Source organism: Nycticebus coucang, chromosome 1, assembly GCF_027406575.1.
Source record: "Nycticebus coucang isolate mNycCou1 chromosome 1, mNycCou1.pri, whole genome shotgun sequence".
Classification (NCBI taxonomy): Eukaryota; Metazoa; Chordata; class Mammalia; order Primates; family Lorisidae; genus Nycticebus; species Nycticebus coucang.
In genome coordinates this window covers 76,517,660-76,536,895 of record NC_069780.1, presented here as the reverse complement: position 1 = coordinate 76,536,895, position 19,236 = coordinate 76,517,660, and the positions used below count along the sequence as shown (strand labels likewise).

Sequence of the window (19,236 nt, the reverse complement as noted above, 5' to 3'; positions counted from 1 at the left end):
CAAATACAAAGCTGTCAAAAAGACCAAGAAAATGTTAGCATCAAATTTTGTAGCATGGAACTTGGAAGAAAATTTTAGAGAGAATAGTCTAGGGCTCTTAAAAGAAAAAAAAAAATGGCTGCTACCTCACTAACGCTCTTAAAGGCACAAAGGACAGTATTGTGTGGAGAAACTCATCAGCACCAAATCAGGAAGACCTATGAGTTAAACTCGAAAACATTTTGCAAATAACCAATTTACTTCATTTGTATTTTCTTTTTTATACATATGTATATTCCTGTTCTTTTCTTTCAAGGTCATAGGTCTAAATCATATTATATTTTATTAGGCATGATGCATTTATGTAGTTCGGTGAATCTCACCCAAAGGTCATTGAACCCTGCATAGCTGCCCAGCAATTTCTAAATATTCTAAACATAGTACCTTTACCTATAAAAAGGCAACCTGGGCTAAATTCTAATTTCTTTGCTTTCAGCTAAATTATGGAAGTCAGCACCACTGGTTATTTCCTTCTAATCAGAAGGTCTGGAAGATATATACATTTTTGTCAGATGTATTTGATAACATTTGATTACTTAATAGCATTTTTTGAAACATGTTGCCCATGGAGAAGAGAAATAATGAAATAATTAAAAGATATCAAGATAATATTTCTTAGGGGAAAAAAATCACTTTATAGTATTATATTTATTTCATTCTTTTTAAAGAAAGCGGCTACATTGGATCTATCACAGCTTCTGGGTCTCCAGTCCTCTATTCCCACAATCCATACACCATGTGATATTTGAACACTTGACAAAGTCTAATTTGTTTTCAGGCTATGTGCCAGTGAAACCAAATATGGTACACAAAAAGACAACTATCCTGTTAACATGAGTGAGAGGAAGAGAACAATTAGATAATGCAGCAGTGTTTTTAGTCGTGTACATGAGAAACTCTTTTTAAAATGTTTTTTAAAATTACTTTGACATCAGCATGTGTAAGTTAAACAGGATTTAGTTCCCATTATTTTCTTCCCTTAGAGCTGTCTTTCCAACAAGAATGATTAAGTGAAATATAAACACCACATGAAAAGTGGACTGGTTTTCAAACATTATAGTGATTTGTTTTTTTTAAATAAACAACTGATCATTGTTACCTTTAGTGAGAATATAATATCTCCTAAGATCATTACATAATGAAAAGTAAATTTTAAATGTTCTTCTATAATGATAGAGTCCAAATGCTTCAGTAATGGTTCTAACTTAGATATTGTTTGAATTTAACTCTTTTGTTAGACTGTAAGCCAATACTATGTACATGCTATCCAGAGTGATAATGTGATGCCATATAACAGATATGTCATCTTTTCACTTCAAAAAAATTATGATTTAATGGCCAATTTTGCTTTACAGTTTTGGTTTCTTCATTTTTAGAGAGTTATCAGAATTTTAAAATCTATGGGTTTAAGTAGTACCATGACAGGAGCATTTTCTAGAGCTCAGATAATAAACAGTAGGTTTCTCTGAAGGTAAGCTGTAAATTTAGGGGTATTATAAAGTGAGAATTGGTATCTCAGAGGGCCACCGCAGCACAGTGGACTATGAAAATCTGGGACCTGGCACCTTGGAATAATGAAGATTAACCCCTAAGTTATTCATAGCTGTATTTGAAGGACCTCTCACTCTTCTTGTGTTGTTTTAAATCCTTTTAAATAGCACTTTGGTGGCCTTTTAAAAACAGTAATATACCATTTCTTGGTCTTTGCCTTTTTGCTGTTGCTGTTTCTAAGTCATAGACTATACCAACAGCTAGAGTTTAGGGACAATATTGACAATCTTACATGTGTTTATGTTGCCTTTGTTGTTTTAAATTCATTATTAGTATTTCTAAGGGAGAATATTTTTCAGAAGAATATTAAGGAGTTAGCTAGAACATGTGGATAGACATTTATCCCTTTCTTTGTGCTTTTTATTGGAATGCATTGCTAAAAGTGGCTTAGGATATAAGCAAATTACTTCATTTTGATTCTGGTTGCTGAGCTCCTAATAGCTTTTAAATTTATACAGTTTTTGTTTAGCTGTCAAAACATTTAATTATATCATGCCCAAAGGTGTAAAGCTGTCAAATAAATCCGAGTTGTAGGCATAAACATTTGCTAAGTTACATGTGCTACTACACCATAGTTGTTACTGGGCAGTGAACCTGTTTTGGGGGGAGGGGTGTGTTGAGGAACATTAACTCAGCAGGTACAGAACAACATTGGCCCAATGAATTGATGATTACTTGTAAAACAGCAGGTAGTAATGCCCCCAAGTCTTTGTAATTCCTCTTTATATAAAATTAAGCAGGCAAGAGGTGTGGTGGATTTTTTTGGCTCAATTTGCATGGTAAGAAAGCTAGCTGTCTTTTTGCCAAAGTATATACTCCTTCTTTCATTACCTCAACCTTATTTTTTCTTTTCTCTTCAAAAATAAATGTACCCCACTCATACCTTATACTCTTTTTTCTTACGATAGAATCTCCTGCCATAGGAAGAATGATTCCAGTGTTACTTACAATAAAAGAAGTGTTATAACTGATCAACAATTAATTATTATAAGGTTAAAGTTTTCTGTGTAAAATATTTTTAAAGACAGAAACATTTTTAAAAATGATGCTCAATATTTGGTTATTCATAAATAAAAATTTTTAGTATTTGATGACATTATTTGGAGGCAGATTGCTAGCATACATAGTAATGCAGACTTCACTAATGCAAAATTCACTAAGAGGTAGGGGAGTAAAGTAAATTAGTTCTACTTTGAAGCTTTTATTTTCTTCCCCTTTCAAAATGATTGGGAAGGCCCTTGAGAGGCCCTTGAATGAAAGCTGCTTTTCATTAGTGCTACCAAATACCTACTTGAAAGAGTTGAGTTCTAACTGAACACCCACACAAGAGAAAGGGAAAGCTTCCTTTTTCTACTGGAGACCCATCAGCTAAATAGCTCTTGGCTTCTCTTTTCCAATCAGGTGGTTTCACATCAGAGTTAATTACTCCAGTCATTTATTCTAATCACCCTCCTCTATGGCTAGCTGCATTCTGTCATGGGGTGGCATCGTTTGAAGCCAGTTAAGTTTGAAAACCACTGCAGGGTACTTGAGTCTCATTAGTGAGGCCTATCCATGCCTGGCTTTGGATTTGCTCCCTGATTAACTCTGCATCTCTCTGCCTAGCTCCCTCCTCCCACTACCCACCAGCCCCCACTCCTCAACCCAGTCACTCTTAAACAGCAATGTTTCAATTAACTCTTGCCATGCTGTTTGTCTTTTCATGTATATATTTAAGAAAAATTTAAATGCTTACATTGCTACTAATGCATTTGATAGACTCTGGCCTTGTAACTGCTTCCTTTGAGTTGAATTTAACTGCAACGGTAGACATCCTACAAAGAAGTGTTCAATTTTTGAGCAAGAAAGGAGGAAAATACTGATCTCAGGATGAATACATTCATGCCCTTTATTCAATTCTCCTAACCTAGTAAAGGTAGTGATTCTAACTCAGATTTTGTAGTACTACTGTGTGTTTTACTAGCTATCATAAGGGTTTTCTGAAAAGCTTAAAAAAAATCTCAAAACAGATTTATTTCGGTGATATTGTTTCATATCAGTTACAGTATTTTAGTTTAAAAGCATTTTTCAGATGGCACATTTAAGAGATGTCAGACTTACAAAAGCAAATAATGTTTGTGCTACCTTTTAAAAAATAAAATAAAAAACACATAATCAGTGTCCTGAATAGATTACGTTGATCAGTGTTAGTATGTGAAAAGTATTCAAAATATTTTCCAAAAATTAACAAATCATAAAACCAGTTGGGCGAGTAAATAAAAATGTTTAAGTAGGAAATAAGAGAAATTTTCTGTTTATTCTGCATAGTAGTTTAAGGAAATTAAATAGTTTGTGTCAAAAATGTAAAAATTAAAATATATGAAACCACATTTTAGAAATGTCCATGAATGTTCAGAATTAGCAGAATGAACTCTTATTACTGATTCCATTCCTGAAATAGTTTTCCATTTAATGAATTGTCTCTTTATCACACATCTTTGAATTTAGCAACTAACATCTTGGTATTCTCTGTGTTGTGCTGACAGCTGGTTTTTAAAAATTTTTACTTTTGGGCGGCGCCTGTGGTTCAAGGAGTAGGGCGCCGGTCCCATATGCCGGAGGTGGCGGGTTCAAACCCAGCCCCGGCCAAAAACCACACACACAAAAAAAAAATAAATAAAAAATAAATAAAAATTTTTACTTTTAAAATCTCTTAAGGAATATACAGTTTAGGTCCCAACTGTGACATTTACTAGCTGTGTGACATCAGGCAATTTATTTAAGCATTCTTAGTTTCATTTGTAAAACAGCCTTTAAAAATTTAATGTTCATCTCCTAGGATTACTGTGAGGATTAGTTAAAATAATCCATGGAAAACATTTAGCTAGCGTGAAGCTGGGTACATCATAAACATTCACTGAATGTTGACTGCTACTGCTGTTGGTATTGTATTGTTGTTGTTATTTAGTTGCATTTCCTCCAAGTTGATCTTCAGATGCATTCTTCTTATACAGTACGCTGTCTTTCTATGGCCTTTGTCAACATCTTCTGGACATTGTTGAAAAGAAAACAAGGGCAGAGCCTGTGGCTCAGTGAGTAAGGCTCCAGCCCCATATACCGAGGCCCCGTCAAACTGCAACAAAAAAATAGCCAGACGTTGGGCGGCGCCTGTGGCTCAGTGAGCAGGGCGCCGGCCCCATATGCCGAGAGTGGTGGGTTCAAACCCAGCCCCGGCCAAACTGCAACAAAAAAATAGCCGGGCGTTGTGGTGGGCGCCTGTAGTCCCAGCTACTCGGGAGGCTGAGGCAGGAGAATCGCCTAAGCCCAGGAGTTGGAGGTTGCTGTGAGCTGTGTGATGCCACGGCACTCTACCGAGGGCCATAAAGTGAGACTCTGTCTCTACAAAAAAAAAAAAAAAAAAAATAGCCAGACGTTGTGACAGGTACCTGTAGTCCAGCTACTCGGGAGGCTGAGGCAAGAGAATCACCTAAGCCCAAGAGCTGGAGGTTGCTGTGAGCTGTGATGCTACAGTACTCTACTGAGGGCAACAAAGTGAGACTCTGTCTCTAAAAAAAAAAGAAAACAAAACCTTAAAAGATGACAGATACTTTCATATCCACTTAACATTTTTTTTTCCTTTTCATGCAGTCATCCTACCTCGGATTCGATTGTATGGTTAACAAATTGCAGACATCTCATTTGCAAAGGCTAGTAATCAGAAATTCTTTTATTTTTTTTTTTTTGCAGTTTTTGGATGGGTCTGGGTTTGAACCCTCCACCTCCCATATGTGGGGCCAGCGTCCTACTCCTAGAGCCACAGGTGCCTCCCATAATCAGAAATTCTTTACATTTTCTATACTTCTGCCAAACTAGCCCTGTTATCAACTGTATCAAAATTTCTGTGGTCAATTTCATGCTTCTTATATAATGCTTTACAATCATAGTCCCCTATGTATAGACATTGAATTGTATGTGCTAAAATCAGAAGAATTTATTAAATGCCATTCATTTATTCATTCATTCATTCAACAGACATTTGTTAGAGGCCTACAGATTGTTAGGTCTGTGATTCACAGAATCAGAAGACACCTGCCCTTTGGGGCTGCCATTATGAAGAGCAGAAGACATGGCAGGGACTAATTAGAGAAATAGATGAAGTGATACAGTTATTTATTCATTCAACAAATATTTTATGAGTACTTACTACGTAATGGTCATACAGCAGTGAGAAGGAAGATATATAGGACCTACCCTTAGTATTTACTGTTTTGTGAGAAAGAGAATAAATAAAAAACAAATATATATATATCACTATGATAACATATAATGTAATGTGGCAAATAATAAATACAGGATAGACATAAAGTTCATGTGCAATTTACTATGTCAAACTAGTTTAAATTGCGTACATACTTTATGTCCACCTTGTATAATGCTTGTGGTAATATATCATGAAGAAGTAGCAAGGCCACCATGAAAGCATTTATGGTAAATAGACGTATGCACACACAATGAATTCTGAGGAAAACTTTGTTCTGCTTCTTGGTGAGGTTGAGGAAGGCTTAACCAAGGAACCCACTTTGGACCTTTGCTTTTAAGAATGAGAAGGGGTTTTCCAGGGAGTAAATAAGATGATGGAAAGGGCATTATAGATATAACAGCAGTGTGAAAAAGACACTGAGTTTATGGTGTAGTTAAACTTAATTCAAATGGTAGAGTGCAAAATGTGTGAGAGAAGTGTGAGTGTGAAGATACGGATGGAGGCAGAATATATGAAAAACTCTCAATGCCTTATAAATAGTGTGGACTTTTCCCTTATGGAAATGATGCTAACAAGATGATTCCTGGACCAGCAGTATCAGTCTCATCTGAGACCTTGATATACAGCCAAAGTCTTGGACTCTGCCCATGATCTACTCAAATAGAACCTGTAGGTGGGAGCCTAGCAATATGTGTTTTAAGGCATTGTCCAGGTGATTTTCATATTAAAGTTACATATCCCCTGCTTCAGGGAAAGATGGAAGATTAAAAATTTTAAGGAGAGCAGTCAGTACTTGGTCAGGTTTTAGATAGCTATTAACACCTAGTATGGTGGAGGGATTGAAAGGGGAAATTTTAGAGGGAAAGAGTTTGGATACTATTAGAATGATTGAACCAAGAAACAAGAAAGCATGAAACCAAGGGTAGTCACAGTGAAAGGAGAAGAAAGAATGAATTTGGAAGATATTAGGAGGCATGTTGTCTGATTAGGTAAGGTTTGGAGGGGAATGGAAAAAGGAGAAGTAAAGATGACTGCCACATTTCTGAACTGGCTAACTAGGTGAAGGACTCAGTTCCTAACCACAAAAGTAGAAAGGGAACAAGTGTGAGGGGAAAAATTATTCATATGCTTTTAAACGAGTTATCTGAAGTACACCAAAAGAAGTAGTCTAAAAGGCAGCTAATGTTTTATATTTGAAACTCTGGAAAGGGTAATAATTAACTCTTTAAGGAGTTGAAGTTTGGTTCATCTAAGCCTGGATTTTACCAGAAGCAGGAGGCATGGGAATGAATTGTGAAATGACCACTAAAGAAGTAGAAAGAGGAAAAAGACTCTGTAGTAAGGAAGTGAGAATGAGAAATGTAGAAAGAGGACCTGAAGAGAGTATATTAAGCTAGGAGGAGAGAGAGTTAGAAACAAACGGCATAATGCACAGAGGTACAGTGCAGAAAGACAAGCATCAATTGCATGTAGACAGTAATCATTTTTTTTGCAGTTTTTGGTCAGGGCTGGGTTTGAACCCACCACCTCCGGCATATGGGGCCAGCGCCCTACCTTTGAGCCACAGGCGCTGCCCCAGACAGTAATCTTTGCAAAAACATTTTCAGTGGTGTGCCTGTAACAGAAAGAAGAGAAACTAGTGAAGAAGTGAAAACAGGGAGGGGGCCCACAGGCATAAAGAAACATAAATAACAAATGTTCTTAATTGTTTCAAGAAGTTTCTATTCTTTTTTTTTTTTTTTTTACAGTTTTTGGCCAGGGCTGGCTTTGAACCCACCACCTCCATAAGGCATATGGGGCTGGTGCCTTACTCCTTTGAGCCACAGGCACTGCCCGAAGTTTCTATTCTTGATCTCATATTACCTATGTATTCACGGCTGCATCAAAATAATGAAATAATACTGACCTCATTAACTACCCATCATTCCATAGATAATTCAGAAAGAATCAGACCCAAGACTTAATTTTGGAATCATGGAGTGTTATTAAACATGTTAAGAAGTTTGTAGGGGTTTATTGAGTGCATCCACACTATCTGCAGATTTCACGTGTCTGACTTTCAGCAAAGATTATGTCCCCTGTACTGAATTGTAGCCTGTGACAATGTGGTAATTCCTAAAGTACATACCTGACAGACATGAGTAGCCATTATGTAAGAATTCAAACCATGGGGCGGCGCCTATGGCTCAAGGAGTAGGGCACTGGTTCCATATGCCGGAGGTGGTGGGTTCAAACCCAGCCCCGGCCAAAAAAAAAAAAAAAAGAATTCAAACCATGGACCTTTAAGGATGGAAAGTTTGCAGATGTAAAGGTAACAGTTTAGCCCTTTTACCTTTTTATGTGTGAAGGGTAGTCATAATACCATCTTGCAAATGTTGCCAGAGATGTGTAAAAAAATTTCTTCAGAGGTCTGTAAGTAGCTAAAGTATATACATTGTAAATGTGGAACATTATGTCTATTTCACATTTGAAGATATTATATTTCTGCTGTCATGTCCTAAGGTAGTGCCATTTATCATGGCACTGAGAATTGTAATGACCTCTTCAGGTCTGCACTGAAGGTCATTTTAGTCTGGCAAGTACTTTGTGCTTTATAAGCTTTATCTTTTATTTTCAGTAGGATAAGCTATATTTCAACAGTGTTAAATATTGGTAACTCATGCACTCTATCTTGTATCAAAATCCACATGCAGATTCAGTATTTGCAATGGAATAAAGCTCCACTGTCCAGTTTGTAACCACTGGTCACATGTAGCTATGGATCACTTGAAATGTGGCTGATCTGAATCTTGATACATTGTACATATGTTAAGTATAAAATACATACCAGATTTCTAAGATTTAATACAAAATATTTTTATTTTGATTACCTGAATTACATTTTTTATATTCTTAATGAAATACAATTACAAGGGCTGTCCAGAAAGTATCCGGCCATATACTATGTAAGAAAGAGGCAGTCCTCAGACATTGTTAGAAATTGGTTTAATTGTTTCTTTTTATTTTTTAAAATGTGGCTCTAGAAAATTATAAATTACATGTATGGCTGCATATATTACTGTTGGGCAACACTGGTGTGGTCTTGGTAGTCATTTTGTTACCTAGAATTTTTTTGACTTGGGCATCCCACTCTTGAGCATGAACAAATGTTAGTTATATTTTAATATTTAAACAATACAAAAACTTATGTTTTAATTCTGTCTTGATCCAAAACAAAGGCATAAGGTTAATTTCAAGTCTGTAAACCGAAGTTCAAAATATTAATACTAACCTCAAAACTCAACTAATGTTCTACCATATAAACTTCTACGTTGGTATGGTTTAGATCCAAACTGGAAACCTGGGTGTCATCCTGATTTCTCTTTCCTTCAGCCCCTCAAATTGTAATTAGTTACTGTTAACTAATAAATTCTGAGGGCTGTCCTCTCTTCTTTATTCCCAGTGCTACTTTCTTAATTAGTCTCTCACTACCTCTCCCCTAGATTATTATAATAGACTTAGAGCGGACCTTTTACCTCTCCTTCTCCCCTTCAAATGGGACATCTCATTTCAGTATCCCCAAAATCTAGCACAGAGCAAGACCTGTAGTAAGCATTCAATGAATGTTTGTTGAATGAATGGATGAGAGAGCTGCTAATATTAATCAAAAGTTGCAGAGTGAAAAACACTTCCTAGTCTTATACAATGTATCTGCAGATACATGTATAAATTCTCTGGCTGAATTCATCAGTGGTTCACATTCAGCAAGTTTTGCATTCATATTCTTTAATTGAAGTTTGTCTTTATTGGATATCCTTAGTAGTGATGACATAACAAATGTTGTATTTTGCCAAGGATTTGATTTGCCAGTACATGTGTAAGTTTATGGCAGTCAATCCAAGGAATCATGGTGCCAAGTAGACAGCTCCTTGTTTTTGTCTGGAGTCCCCATGGGATTAAACTACATCTGGCAATAAGTAGGGATTCTGGTCTGGCCATCTTCAAAGGCAAGAGACTGCTAGTATTTATCAGATCTATGTGGATAAGTAAATGGGAAGGGATTAAATTATTTTATTTTATTTTCCTTTCTTTTGCAGCTGACTATAAAAGAAAAGCTCTAAGAGTCTGTATAGTCAATTAATACAGTTTTAAATGGCTGCTGAAGAGGAAACTAATTCATTTTTCCATACCAACGTGGGTAATAAGGAATTTTAGATTAATATGTTAACTAAGTATATTTTTGTAATTAGTTTATCTTAGCATAACAGCAGTTTACAATCCTCAAAATTAACTGTCTATGGATACATTACTAATTTTTTTAAAGAGTTGACCATTTAGTACAGCTGTTTTAAACATTTTCACGTCTCCAAGTATTAGGTATCATGTTTGACATTTGGAAGCTTTTGTTATATATTTATTTGTGTAGGACAGTTTACCCCAAGTTACTTTCTGAGGAGAAATTTGGATTTATCTTAAGAGAGATTACTAACCCTTTCAAAAGAAGGCGAGCCTGCCTTCCATAAAGGTTTGTGTCTTTCTCCTTACGCACCTCTTATTCTTACCAGGTTATTAGTTCATGGTTCAGTTTACCGGTTCTTGAAGCATGTTGGCTTTGCATTTAACTGAAAAACTAAAAGGCTGTATTCCAGGTACCTGTCATGAAGTGTAATCTAGAACCTACCATTCAAAGCCCTAAGAGAAATAATGTTTATGCAGGATTGTCTAAAGACTATGTAGTCTCTCTGTTTGTCCATACTTTAAATCTGTCCGAGGATTAAATCAGTCCCTGTGAGAGTCAAATACCTGGATTCCATCATATTGCCAAGGGAGGAATTTCTTATCTCAGGAATAGAAATAATGTGTTTTTCCAGGCCATCTGGTTTGTCTTTACATTATGGTCATTTTTGACTTGTAATTGTCTGTGTTTTATTCTTTACGTTGCCTGCCAAAAAGCTTAGCACCAAATCCATGGGTACTTCTAACAAGTCTATGGAATTTCATGGCATAATTTTTGTGTGATAGCTCCTTCTTATCTTTTTTTTTTTTTTTTGCATTACCTTACTTTTGTTAAATTTCTCTTGCTGTATATATATTATTGCAAGCTCTGTGAATTATTTTCTGAACAAAGGCCTACAAAATGCAAACAAATAAAATTGTTACGATTATTTCCCTATCCTTACTAAACTAGAATCTTTTAAAAAGCTCCATATCTTTATGTATACCATACTATAACTAGTTTAACATATCTCTGTGTTATGAATTCCTAGATTTTTAGATTAAGAGTGACCAAAGGTTGAAATGTTAATTAAATGTTTTAATGTTCTGTGGTTCTAAAGAAAATAGTTGGATAAAATGTCAGCATATAGGAGTACTTTAAACATTAAAAAAAAAAATCATCTCTCTGAAAAGGAGGGTAATTGTACAAGTTTGCCTAATCCTTTTGATCTTGGCACACAGCAATACAGACTTCAGTTGAGATTAAAACTATGAATTTCAAAGGAAACATGGCCTTCAGTGTGTAAAATATATAACAGCTGGTTGACTAGTCCATTTAAAACTACACAATAACAATCGTAGACAGAATGATTCTCCTGCCAAAAGATGCTTGAGTGCTTGATGGTTATATCAAGCTACAATACTAACTCACGCTTTTCTTTAGTAATGATATAAATGTAGAAATGAATAGTGCATTGCCCACTCCAAAATCTCTATTCTGTCCAACAGTTCAAGGGCAGTTTAGAAGTACAGAACCCCTTTTAGCGATTGCTCTATCTGTTTTTCATACTGATCTTAAATATGTTGTTGACTAAATTTCATTTTTAAAAAATGTCAGATACAACTTTTATTCTTAGCATCCCAAAACTGTTTTCTACTTCTTTGATCCTGTATTTTTTCTCTCTTTGGCTTCATGATTTATTGAACTAACGTCCAGCTTCACACATATTTTTAAGCTCCCCAAATTAAATTTTTTAGTGTAAGCCGTATAAAACTTGTTTCATATTTTGGTTATGTATTAAAAATTTATGTTATGGTAAATTTCTGAATTCTGAAGCATTGCGATATTTGTATATGTAATCATAATCATTATGGGGGAAAGTGAAACTCATGTTAGGTTATAGTTTATTAAATATTCAATATTCCCACTGTTGAGTTTTACCTGAACAAGTAATTCTTAATAGGTTAAATTAATACGTTTTTTAATAATATGAGAATTGGTGTAAATTTGACACTTCTAATGAGTCCCATTCAGAAAACATATTTGCACTTTAAACATTAAAAAAATGTTCTTAGCATAACAGCAGTTTACAATCCTCAAAATTAACTAAGGATACATTACTAATCTGAGTAAAAATATGAGTTTAATTTTTCTGTGACCTGTGCCGTTTGAAAACTTTTGTACAGTTAGCTAACAGCAAATTTCCTTTTCTTTCAATTTATTTCAAAAAAGTAAATTTCCTTATAGGTAAATTAAAAATTTGCTGAAGTTACTCAGGTTCAGGACAAACTCGGAGCCAGCATTTAAGGAGTTAATGTATCTTATTAGGGGGACAGGAAATCTGGCAACTATTGTAGAAACTAGACCTAATGGTGCACACAAACAATTTGTCAGTCTTCTTAAATGTGAATAGCTTTCCGCAAAGTGGCTGCTCTTGCTTTGTTTGAGCAGGCTAAACTTTTCCTTTTTGGACTCTAAATCTTAAAAGTGAAATGTGATCCACATATTCAATCAAAATCATTTAATTCAAAGCATATTTTGATTGGAACAAGGTTGACATGGAAAGAAACTCTAGAATAAAAAAGTTGAAAGGACTTTATATCATATATTTAACAGGAAAATTTGAAACAGTTCTAATTAGGCTGAAAAAAACAGCTTTCTTCAATGTAAATTACAAAGGTCATATATCAATGTTAAGGAAACATTACCACTAGTGTTTGAAATCCAGCACATGCAAACATAACAGACCTGTTCATTTTAAATCTCGTTTGTGTGTGTAGGAAGAAGGCTATATACACGTGTTTAAAATGAAAAATACAACTCCAAGCTTATAATTTTGTTGATTACCTTCTGGCCAATCCAAACATGAATTTCTTTAAAATATATTGCTAGCTATGCTCAAATGAATTAAGGCTCTTGATTACAAGTATAGTTTAAAAATCATAAAAACTAATTATTCATTCTTTCTGTCATTATAAATATGATTAAATACATCTTATAATTAAATGTAAATCAAGTTAGGAGGATTTATCAGTAATTTTTGTTTTCTTATTTAAAACTTACAGCTTTAGCATATCGTATCTTGGAACTGAATCAGGCCTTCTAGAAGTCTGAGAATGGAAGTAGTGGTACAGGTGTACAGAAATGTGTATCTGGACTGCCTAGGCCTATTTCCTTCTTGTCCTATGCTTAAAAGTTTATAAATAATATTTGATCTTATTTGATTTTTTGTAAAAATCATTTATCTCATAGATATCACTAGTTTTTATTTAGTTGCTTTATTTAGTGGAACAGAGTAAGAACATTTAGCAAAAGAATAAATAAGCATTAGCTTTTCTTGCTGTTAGCACTCCCACAAACATGGTAACGTTTCTAAAATCCATGCCAGACTTTCTGTAAGAAGTGTGGCAAGCATCAACTCCACAAAGTGACACAGTACATACAAGAAGAGCAAGGATTCTGTATGTTCCCAGGAAAAGTCACATTATGACAGGAAGCAGAGTAGCTATGATGGGCAGACTTAAGCGGATTGTCCACAAAAAGGCTAAATCTACAAAGAAGATGGTATTGAGGATTGAATGTGGAGCCCAACTACAGATCTAAGAGAATGCTGGCTCGTAAGAGATGCAGGCATTTTGCACTGAGAAGAAAAGGAAGATCCAGTTCTAAGTGTCAACTTTCGTTACGTTAGGAAGGCAGTACAGTTGAGGTTATGTCCAAATTTAAAAAAATAAATATTAGCATTAATCTGGGAATGACACATATGAGAAACACAAATAAACAAGTGAGATTTCTTGGTCTTGAAGTAAATTGCTAGAGTGCCACCAAAGCATGCATATGTGAATAATGCCTTTGATTTTAGAATTTTTATTCTCAAATGGCTTAGAATTTTAGGAAAAAGCAAACTATTTTTACATGTTATTATTTTATAGAAATAAAATATTAAAATATATGTAAATATATATACAATATAAAATACATTGTATAGAAAACAAGAATAATTTTATATAACATTTTATAAGTAAATCTATTTTTTTGAAGGGTTAGTTTTAGGATAACATAGATTTTATTCTTTCAGTGAGATCTGTTAAACACATATCCATACATGTTATAATTATGTCTGACATAGGGTTACACAAACCATTTATTCATGAATAATTTACTATTATCTTTTTAATAGTAATGCTTTAATTTGTTGATATTCTACATGTGGACCAAACAAATGAAAATTACTAATAAGTGTTTGTATTTGACGTCTGTATACTGTTCTTTTTAGGGTATCTCAAGTGTTTTAGTCTCTGCCTAATAGATCTCATTAAAAAAACAGATATCAGCCCCAAGACAGTTTGTCAAGACTAATATGAGTCCCCCTGGATTGGATTGACAATTTGTGTGAGGCTTCATATGATAGTCTTTTCATAGTCTTATTTGATCCTTAACAATTGGACAGTAGTCACTGATTTATTTTATAATAACTCAGATGAATTGAATATTATTGTATTGTGTTGGACATTTTAGTGCATTTTCTTTTTTACAAATTTTACTCAGAGCACTCATTGGATGTAAATGATGTATCCAGCCTGCTAGGGGAGTACTAACAATTGATTGGTTAGGTTTGAGAGCAGCATGGGGAAGAATGTTACTATCCCCTAGCTGCAAACCGTATTTAACTTGAGTCTTAATGAGGACTGTCTGTCCTAAAGGCTTTGAAAAAATCTCAAATGCTTAGCATTCCAGTGGCATTTTCTTTTTCTTTCTTTCTTTTTTTTTTTTTGTGAATAAAATTTATGGATCTATATAAGAATTTTATATAGAGTATTTTTAATCTTAATATATAAACAAGGGCTTTATAGAACTATAATACAGGTTTTGTGATTTAAATTTTTGAATTTCATTTTGAATGATTTTCTGTATGTTATTTTTTTCTTTTAATTTCTTCCTACTTGTCCTACCTTTTCTTCAAGTCCTAAGTGCATTTCTTTATTAATCTAAACCAGGGGTTGTCAAACTGCTGCCCGCGGGCCACATGAGGTGGTGTGATTGTATTTGTTCCCATTTTGTTTTTTTACTTCAAAATAAGATATGTGCAGTGTGCATAGGAATTTGTTCATAGTTTTGTTTTTTTTTTAACTATAGTCCGGCCTTCCAGCGGTCTAAGGGACAGTGAATTGGCCCCCTGTTTAAAAAGTTTGAGGACGCCTGATAAACTTTAGGATAGACAAGAGTCATTTGCTAATGTCTAATGGATATTAAAGTTCTAAACTTTGTATTAAAATGATTTCAGAACTTCTTATAATTCCCTTATATTCATCACAATTATTCTTTTAAAGCTTTGGTATATTGCAGGGTATGTTTGAAGCTGACTAATGAAATTGCTAATTTAGGTTTTAAAAAAATTATTTAAAGTTTATTCATGAAGGTAACATGTTTATCAACTTCTAGAAAAAAATTTGCCAATAGTTCCATGAATTACTGATCAGCCCTTTAAGGACTGAGCTGTGACAATGTAAGGTGAGCGCTGAGTCCGGAATTATGGTTTGCTCTGCATGTGTGTTTGCGGCATGATATGAGCATACAGTATCTTTCTATTCAGCATTTTTGCTTAAAACTCTGATGCAGTGTCAAGCCGTAAAGCTCTAAGCATCTAAATTTAACCAACTTTACCATTTTGAATGTGCAGAAAGTAGTTAACCATAAGGAAAACTCAACAGTTCTTTGTGTGATAACACATAAAATAAAATTGCCCTAGTTTTTAGAGCTTTAATATTGAGAAAATTCATTTGTATCTCATTTGCTGAGCCTTCTAGAATTTTATGGTCTCAGATCACAACACCATGGACACTCAGGAGACTCCTGACTGTTTTATCTTATTAAACAATTTTGAAATCATTAATTTTTAATTAGCTTGTTTTTTTTATCGTTTCAATAGTGCATTATATGAACTAAACGTTTTTTATTTAAACTACTGGCAAGAGTATTATTTACATAAATAAGTGTGTATTCTTTCTAAAAGTACATACTGTGAGTTTGCTTCATAGTCATACTTTTGTAGACTCAGGGATATTACATGCTAATCTATTACCATAGAGGTTTTCAGCAGTTTATGAACTCAGATTTAGCACAATAACCAAAAAGGATATAAGCTCAAAGATATGTATACGTCCTTCCCTGATTGAAAGTTCTAATTAAGTGAATTGGAGAAAATTAACCGAAATTAGCTGTCAGAAAGTCACATTTAAATGAGTGATGGGCTAGTCTGGCAGTAAACATTTAAATGATATAAATTGCCATTTAAGTGTATGGTTTAATGTTTGTCATGCATTAATGTGACATGAGACTGCAGTGACAATCAAGCAGCTTGCTCTAATTTGAACATATTTAGGGCTTTTGTGTGGAGTGCACTGCACACAAATTAAGACAATTGCTGTTTTTATGTGTCATTTTAAACACCCCATCCCACTCCACCCCATCCCTTCCCAAGGCCTAAGTTAATGAAACAACGTATCATTTTTGTGTATATAGTAGTTCCTTGATTTTTAGATTATTTTAAATTCATACACAAAAATAGGAATTTCCTTAAAATTATTACAAGCCCTTTACTTCTTATTTCAAATAAAATACTTAGCAGTTTTGTGCTCTCTTATCTGTTTACTAAATTTATAAATGTAAGGAATTTTACTGAAACAGTAACTTTCTCATTTGAAGCTAGCTGACCGTGTTTTCGGCATATTCCATTTGAAATATACTTTAGAATGTGAGAATTGCCTAATTTCAGTTACAAAATTATATTTTACATTTTGTAGTATATGATATGTGTTATGTTGTTATATGGCCATGTTAAATGTCATTAGTTACAGGAAATATGTTATTTGTATTATCCATAAACATTTTTTATATGCACTTACATTTTTCGTCACGAGATGGGTTATATCTTTTTTTTTGTAGAGACAGAGTCTCACTGTACTGCCCTCGGGTAGAGTGCCGTGGCGTCACACGGCTCACAGCAACCTCTAACTCTTGGGCTTACGCGATTCTCTTGCCTCAGCCTCCCAAGCAGCTGGGACTACAGGCGCCCGCCACAACGCCCGGCTATTTTTTGTTGCAGTTTGGCTGGGGCCGGGTTTGAACCCGCCACCCTCAGCATATGGGGCCTGCGCCCTACTCACTGAGCCACAGGCGCCACCCAAGATGGGTTATATCTTATTGGTTCCTTGCTATAGAAGTTCATCAGGCGCCTGTGGCTCAGTGAGTAGGGCGCCGGCCCATATGCCGAGGGTGGTGGGTTCAAACCCGGCCCCGGCCAAACTGCAACCAAAAAATAGCCGGGCGTTGTGGCGGGCGCCTGTAGTCCCAGCTACTCGGGAGGCTGAGGCAAGAGAATCGCGTAAGCCCAAGAGTTAGAGGTTGCTGTGAGCCGTGTGACGCCACGGCACTCTACCCGAGGGCAGTACAGTGAGACTCTGTCTCTACAAAAAACAACAACAAAAAAAAAAAAACCAACAAATATCTTATATTTATAACATAGCAGCAAGCCATACCAAAAACATGTCACAGTCATTTACCTATTACTCTAAGAATAAGAATTAATTTCATTGAGATTCCAGATATAACTTGGCATAGTGGGCCCCCTTTATCTGCAGTTTCACATTCCACAGTTTCATTTACCTGTGGTTAGCTGAGGTTCAAAAATAGGTGACTGCAGTGGAGTAGGACACCTTGAAAGAGCATATTCATGTGACTTCTATCATGGTATTTTTTATGGTATTTTGTTGTAATTATTTTATTATTGTTGTTGATCTTACTATGCCTAATTTATAAATTAAGCTTTGTCAAAGGTAGGCAGGTACATATGTATTGGGGAAAAAAAGTATACATTTATATATGAGTCATTACAAAAGTTTTGAGATACACAGTTATCAAGAAATGTAAAATCCACATGGATAAATGAAGCCCTCCCAGCAGCACCAATAAACCAAGCAAGTTAAACCTTGGCACAGGTAAATCAGAAAAGATACTGTTGACTGTGTTTCTTAGAAATGAAATAATGGACCATAACACAGTCTTGTCTCAAAACTTTCATGGTGCCAGGCTCAGTGGCTCATGCCTATAATCCCAGCACTCTGGGAGATGTATGCAGCTGGATTGCTTAAACTCAGGATTTCGAGACCAGCCTGAGCAAAAACAAGACCTCATCTCTATTAAAAAAAAAAAAAGTAATCTGGCGTTGTGGCGGGCTCTGGTGGTCCCAGATACTCAGGAGGCTAAGGCAAGAGGATCGCTTGAAGCCAGGAGTTTGAGGTTGCTGTGAGCTATGATGATGCCATGGCACTCAACCTCAGGGCGACAGAGTGAGACACTAACTCAAAAAAAAAACCAACAAAAACCTTTCATAGTGACACACATCGACACACATATAAGGTTCAGTACTGTCCATCCACTGGAGTCCTGGGAAGGTATCCCCTGCATATAAGGGGGGACTGCTATATACTTTTAATTAAGCTTCAGAGTTTATAAATTTGAAATGCTTGGATTTTAATAGCATTTTTTTTGGTAAACTAGCCCATAAAGCTAAACTTTTATGTTACAATAATTTTGAACAATATTAAATAATATAAAGATGAATACTTTCCTAAAAAATAAGTCTCCTATTTTTAAAACTTTTAGTATGTATAACTTTATTAAATTCAACAAATATTTATTGGTATCTATTTTGTTTTAGCCACAGTACTAGTCACTGGGAGTACAGTAATGAATAGGAAGTGAATCTTGTTCTCAGCATTTCAACTGAATACTTGATTATGTTCATTCATTATTTATTGGACACAATTATGTTAATAGAATCAAATATTTGGCCTGGTTTTATAATTTAGTAATTATAGGTATCCCGTATAAAATCTAATTTGTTAGCATAAAAACTTAATCAAAATAATTCAATAATTTAGTTACAGTTACAGATTATAAAATATTTTAATTCTAGAAAAATTATAAATTATAATTACAAATATTTCAAGCATATAGTAAATTTTTAATGTTTTTACATTTTCTTTCTCAGAGTAGCCTTTGCATTGTATGACCTTCCTTTGAAGTATAAATTGAGTCCTTTCAGGCACTGAGTAACAAATGTGACCAAGGTAGCCCTACCACTGTGCTTACCATACAGTAGAAGAATACTGAAACTTAAGCAATTATTATAATTCTGCATGACAAATAC

The 19,236-nt window shown here is 34.7% G+C and overlaps 2 protein-coding genes across 4 annotated transcripts in view; one reads left to right on the top strand and one right to left on the bottom strand.

Annotated features, from left to right (window-relative positions):
• Nucleotides 1-19,236, top strand: part of LRBA (LPS responsive beige-like anchor protein) — a 791,645-nt gene that overhangs the window by 684,496 nt on the left and 87,913 nt on the right. The gene's annotated exons all lie outside the window — the stretch shown is intronic.
• DCLK2 (doublecortin like kinase 2) overlaps nt 7,390-19,236 on the bottom strand; it is a 289,567-nt gene continuing 277,720 nt past the window's right edge. The window contains exon 19 of the mRNA XM_053582556.1: nt 7,390-7,445. The gene's annotated coding sequence lies outside the window, so the exon portion shown is untranslated. The remainder of the gene's footprint in view (nt 7,446-19,236) is intronic.